Raw genomic sequence first — 6631 nt, 5'->3', positions numbered from 1 at the left:
CACACACACACACACACACACACACACACACACACACACACACACACACACACACACACACACACACACACACACACACACACACACACACACACACATTTTTCTTTCTTGGTTTTTCTCTTGGCTTGCAGAATTTGATTAGAAAGCGCCTGATGGTGGACGTTGATACAAGCAGCTATCTGCTGTTTGTTTCCCGGTTGTCGGCCTAAGTAATGTGCAGATACCCGAAAAGAAGGAGGAGAAGGAGGAGGAGGAGGATAAGGGTGGGAAGTGATGAGGTGCCGGTGGTGTTAACCCGACTCAGCAACTGGGGTTCCGATTAGGCTGCTGTCGATACGCTGGATGCCGCCCTTCAGCTCCGGGATGCTTTATGCGCTGCGGCGGCGGCTCTGCTCGAGTCTGCTGAGGCCTTTATCGGATATCGATATTCGTCCTGTCCGCTTGGAGTAAACACAGATTATCTGAGAGGAGACACAGCGCAACGCTCCGGATTTTAAAATCATATCCATCCAGTTTTTGTTTTAATTACGCCTTACGCATCTGCTTTTGGGGATCTCCAAAAATGCTCCAGATCGCACAATTTGTTTTTTTCTCAGATTCTGCATCTCCCGTCCAACGCTCTCAAACTGCATTAAACAGGCAACTCTACACTTCTTCATTTGACTGGCTAATTACTTTAGGTTACAAGCTATTTGCAGGGATAATGTTATACATGTTTGTTTCAGATTCCAGTTGGCGCGAAGTTAAAATGTACTTTACTTTAATTCTCTGTCCATATTTTACAGTCTTTATTCAGCGTAGGTCTTGGAATGCATTTTGAGAAATAATCTGCTCTATTTTTGTACAGACAGTATATTGTGTATTATCTGCTATGCAAGGCGGGTCTCTCATTACAGGAAATGTACGCTGCGCTTCAGCTGAAGAACGAAAAATAAAAATCCCGATGCGCTCACGTTTACTGACAATTTCTAAATAATCTTTCGGTTTGTTTTAGCCTAGAAAAATATCATTCCTTGAATTTCTATAACGCTTTATATAAAAGGACATAACGTAAAATATGTATTCCCACGTGAAATGTTCCAGCAAAAGGGTCCGGATTTAATAACTCGGGGTATTATCTGGTTACATTTCATTTCATGCAGAATTGTATTGATCTGAAAGTAAAAAATATGAAGAGGCCGTGTCGGAAGGTCGGCGTTATTTGAAGTGTCGGTGTAGTTAATGGCGTCCGATGGCAGTTTTATTGACGGATCATAAACAACGCATTGGCTTTACAATACCGCGGGTTTGTGTGTGTGTGTGTGTGTGTGTGTGTGTGTGTGTGTGTGTGTGTGTGTGTGTGTGTGTGTGTGTGTGTGTGTGTGTGTGTGTGTGTGTGTGTGTGTGTGTGTGTGTGGCTTGAAAACCACAAAGGATGCACCGCCATTGTAACAATTAGAAGCATACATGTCGTTTACGCACAGCTGCGTGGATTCTGCCTCCAGTTTAATTCAGGCTAAATTCATTTAGTCGTTTTTGTGCAGAAACGAACGGGTCTACATGGAGCCTTTTTTGTCTTAGACTTTATTGATAAGCATCAAATCCTCTAATTACGAGAACATGTTTACACGGTTTGCGCATGTCTCACATTCCTCGTCATTTCGTCGTCTTGCTCTTTGTGTGTTAAATCTGTCGGAAGGGAATGCTTACTGAACATTTAAACAGACTAGAAGTTTCTTGATAGGAAATATTTCTAATTTATTGTATATAAACTGAGTAACATCGTCTCTCTTGTTGGATGATTTTAAAATGGTTGATTATTGTTTTGTCTTTTTTGGGATAGCCTATGGCATTTCATTGTAATATAGATGATTCTCTTTTATTGTGTCTGTCATTTTCTTTAGATTCTGTTTTCCATGTTGTTGTGCCGACTGTCTGTTCTGAAGTCAGTCTGATTTGTTGTAGCCTAAAAGTATTGGGACAAAGAAGACAAAATGATTTGATAAAAATTAAGATATGTATATAAATTATACTTTTTATTTGAATAACTCTGTTACTTTCTGCTCTCCGCCTCCTGTCCCAGTACTTCCTCTCCTCACTTTTGGAACACAGTTCCTGGAGTATGTTCAGCTGATAATACAGAAAAACCTCAAGGAGTCATTTTATTTTTCCTAAATTGTTTTATCAAGGCGCATTTAAGCCATATGGCCGCAGTATTCCACCAGCAGGCAAACTCCAGAGACTCTGATCCTCCCTCTTTGTGAAATGTTCTTCTCTTCTGTCTGTCTTTGTGTTGTTGTATTTTTTGTGCGATGGCACTGCTGATGCTGGATTAAAGAAGAGACTTTACAGTACCATCATGCTTCATGTCGTTGAATTTCTACTTATTGAAATGAAAAGTAATGCAATATTCTCCTTTTTCCGGGAGTGGGAAAGTTTCTCCTTTCCCTTCTCCTCCAATCTGTTCTCTGTCTGAAGAGAGGAATGGATGGGGCAGCATGTGTTTAAAATATGTGTCTCTTCAGTTCAACCCTGAGTCTTTAAGGACAGGGGCGTCTGTTTGGCTGCAACACCAAAAGACTGTCATAGAGCCATAAACACCCCCACCCCCACCCACACAGATGATGAGTGCATTCATTAGAGGCGTCATCATCCACCCATTAGGAGCTCGTGAAGCCGCTGCGGTTCCTGTGTTTGTCTCTAGACACACAGTCTGAGGAGAGCTGCAGGAGATCTGCTTCCTCCCCGACTTCTGACATCAAGAAGACAGAGTTAGAATGAGACTGAGGAACTGTGACTGGTAAAAGTTGCCATGTGTAGATGTTTATGCAAAAGTAGCAGAAGATATGACACTAAGTTACAACAGAAGAGCAATAGAAGCAGAGTAGCAATTTCAACTGTATCCTTGCTAGCACTACAGGTACAAGTGGCGTAACTATCGACGGTGCAGCCGGTGCAACGCACAAAAAATATAAAAAAAGTAAATCTGTTTACAGTTCCGTTTCATATGGGTGTTGACTGTTGAGAGATGTATCCATAGATCTCTTCATGTTTCTCTCAAAGTGCACCAGATTGATGTATTTAACTTCAATATTAAAAAAAATCTTCCCGGGGGAGCATGCCCCCGGACCCCCCTAGAGGATATTAGGTCCACCCCCCACTTGTAAAAATAGCACTTTGCCTATGCTTACACCTATATGCCGTGAGCTGATTATCGAGCCTTCATTGTAACAAGTGTATATATATTGTGTATGTGCGTATGGGGACTGTAGCAGTAGAACATTCCACTGTAGTGCCCTGTAGATGAAGGGAATACCATGTTTGGGCACCCTCTGTGAACGTCAAGCTCCCCCACAGGGCCCCCAAAAAAATCTCTGGCGCCGTCACTGATGTCCGTGCGTGTGTGAGTGCATCAGTGTGCGCTTATGTTTGGGTTGATGGGGGAGGGGGGGCCCAAAACAATAATTGCACCGGGGCCAATCACAACCTTGTTACGCCACTGGCATCAACATATTAAGTAACAGTGATGCAGATATATGCCAAGTTAGCATCACAAGGGCTCTTTACAAATGGGATTTTTTTTCCATTGAAGCTCTGTGGAACATGTTTATGATACTTACATGCTTTGTTCAGCAGGATGATCTTTATATCTGAAGCATAAATACAATCTCCAGAAGAAGGCTGGCCCAGAAGTTAGCATCTCAAGGGCTCCTCAACAAAGTCCAATGGGATTTTTCCATTGGATTTTGCAATATTGCAGGAAAAATAAACTCAGTGGGTTGTTACATGCAGGTTTTGTTCAGCAGGATAATCCGTACATATTTTTTGAAACACTTTTGCATTCTTCAGAAGTAAACAGCAAACATAATGCAATAAACAAACTTCATTGTGGTCACATCATGACTTTACATCACCAGTGCTAAGCTAAAAGGGGCTAATTTCCAGTTTGATGACATTTAGTAGTCTTATTTGGCCACTTGTTTGCCACTTCTGTTTACAGGACACATATGCTTCAGACATTCACCAGTGGGGTATTTACTGACATATTTTATGTTGTGGAACAAAAGCATTACAATATCATCAGTTTGTGTAAGCTACTGACCTTATTAAAGGCCTCAAAGTCATGCCAGTGTTATTGATACTGCTCCAGGTCATGGGTCCAATTTATGTGCCTGAGCAGCCTCTGCCTCTGTATGAATGGGTGTCAATGGGTGGAGGCTGACTTAAAAAGGTAAAAGTGGTGTAAGTGGTTGCAAGACTGTAAGACTGAAAAAAGCGATATAAATGCAGTCCGTTAACATATATTTCTAGACAAGCTTTGTCTCTTTATTTAAATGTACCCTTAAAAACAACAATGAAAGTATACTGTGTCTAAAGAAAATGTCCTAATTCACTGGCATGTGCAACAATAGTGCAATAGTGGATTAATGACACTGTTAAAACAAGCAAGTAATATCAGTAGTAGGAATGTTCTAACAGTCTGGCATTAGCAACGCTCTCCTGCTAACAAGTCATCTAAACGTTAATCACTTCATAAATATGGTGTGAGGATTCACTATAGTGTAGCTTAAAGCACATTTTGCACAGTTGAACGTATAACGTATGTGAAATGATAGATCAACTATTGCCATGCACAAGTCCGAGGTGATTCCAAACTTCAGAAATGTGTTTGAACGCACATCAAATCATATGGGAAACAGCTGTTATGTTATGTTTCAAGTATCAGCTGTGTTTTTGATTGCTAACACACTGAAATGATATGAAGTAGAATTATTGAAACCCATCTGCACAACTATAACCAAATAATGACATGATCAAACTTCTTTGCCATTTCAAGGCACACAGAAAGAGTTCACTCTAGAACTGCTCTTTGTGAAAAGAGTCTTGAGAAAACTTCTGTTGTGATGTGGCTTTATTAACCAGTTTAGCCCTGAGCCTGTTTTTCAGGTCCCAGGCTCGAAAATGACATTCCCAGAACAAATGACCATATCTTCGCTTCTAAAAGGGTTAAATTAATAATCTTTTTTCTCAAAGTAATGATAAACCTGTCAGTTGGATGTAGAGAAGTCAGATTCAATATAGATGTTTTTTATTTTAAAGAAAATTCAGATTGAACATAGTAAAAAACTGTAAATTATAGTGTCCTTTTTGTATTGTCTATATTGTTTATATAATTTGTATCTGTATAAGTCCCTTTTGTTAGGGCAAAAAAAAAAAAAAACAATAAAAAGTTGGTCACAAAAAAAAATTATAGTGTCCGTCCAAAGATTATTTTGTATTTATAGTGAAAACTACCCTTGGATGATGGTAAGGTAGACTAAAAGCTTTAGGAATCCAAAGTACAACATATAATAAGTACCCTGTATCAAGATTGATGCAAATCAAGTGACATTTGACCTTTTTAGAGAGGTTTAGCAAAACAAACTCCACCTCTGAGGTGATTTGGGTGGAAATGGGGTTTTTACTGTTTCTCTGGAACCCATTGGTCGATTTTGGTGATTGACATCTCTTTCTGACCGTTAGAGCCAATAGAATCGAAGGGGGATCTCCCCACTCACACACATGGTAAAACAAAAAGGTGGGGGCTTTGTGCACGCAGTTTTGCTCCAGAGTGAAGCTGTCTGTAGCTCTGACTTCTGAAAACCGAAAAGCAGGTTTATTGCTCATGGATTATCAGAAATAATTCAAATTGACACAGACACATTGGATTAACATATGGATTAACGTCAGCATCGTTTTTATCGTTTTAATGCCATTGAAGACCACTTTTGACCAGACTACAACACAGGTGATCCATGTTAGCGTTTTTAGCTACCTTGCGCCATATGTTTTGATGTATGTTCTTGTTATTATCTCCGAGAGTTCGTATAATTGAGTGATAATGAAGGGTGCCCCTCGATTCTGTGTCCCCTCACGATGTGAAACGATGTGTTGGATGTGCAGCAAAGATAAATAATAAGGTTTTGTGAGTGAATTTTGGTGCAGTCATCCGTTAGCATTTTTCGCTCGTTGCTAATTCAGAGGCTCAGCGTTAGCATTGTGGGTTTTTTTTGAAAAAAAAAAAGATTATCAGTTTGATGAGTTTCTTCCCGTTACATGGATATAAAACATTCATAATTTATTAAATGAACATGCCCTCAGACACTGTTTCCTGCAAGATGTTGCGGGAGGGCCCGCAACCTGGTTGTTTGTGGTCCGGTAGGACCGGTTGTAGCTCCGGAGCGTTTCAATATACTGGACGGTCCGGGAGCAACAGAAGCGCTGCGCAGCAGGCCGCTGCTCCCCCCCCCCCACCTTGATCACCTCGAGCGTCGCCGGCTTTGGCAGCGGCGCGGTGTATTAACGCGGCGTATTCGCGATCCACTTGCGTAAAGCGAGTCAACTCCGTGGGGAGGTGTTCCACTCTCTTGGGTGGCGTCAGACGTACTACCGGAGATCCCTCCCTGGCCATGACCAAATCGTGAGTGACTACTTATTACTAAAAGGAGCAGGTGTTAACATGTAATTGTTGTTCATATGATTTCATATTTTGTGAATAGTACAGACTTATATTAATACAAATTTGTAACGGCAACCAGTGTATCTAAAGTTATCCTTGTCCAAAACTTTCCGTTCAGGATCTAAAAATAATGGACAATTCGGGGCTCTCTGG

Source organism: Notothenia coriiceps, unplaced genomic scaffold (assembly GCF_000735185.1).
Source record: "Notothenia coriiceps isolate Sejong01 unplaced genomic scaffold, NC01 NC01_scaffold00005469, whole genome shotgun sequence".
NCBI classification, from domain to species: domain Eukaryota; kingdom Metazoa; phylum Chordata; class Actinopteri; order Perciformes; family Nototheniidae; genus Notothenia; species Notothenia coriiceps.
Note: the sequence above shows the minus strand (reverse complement) of the source record.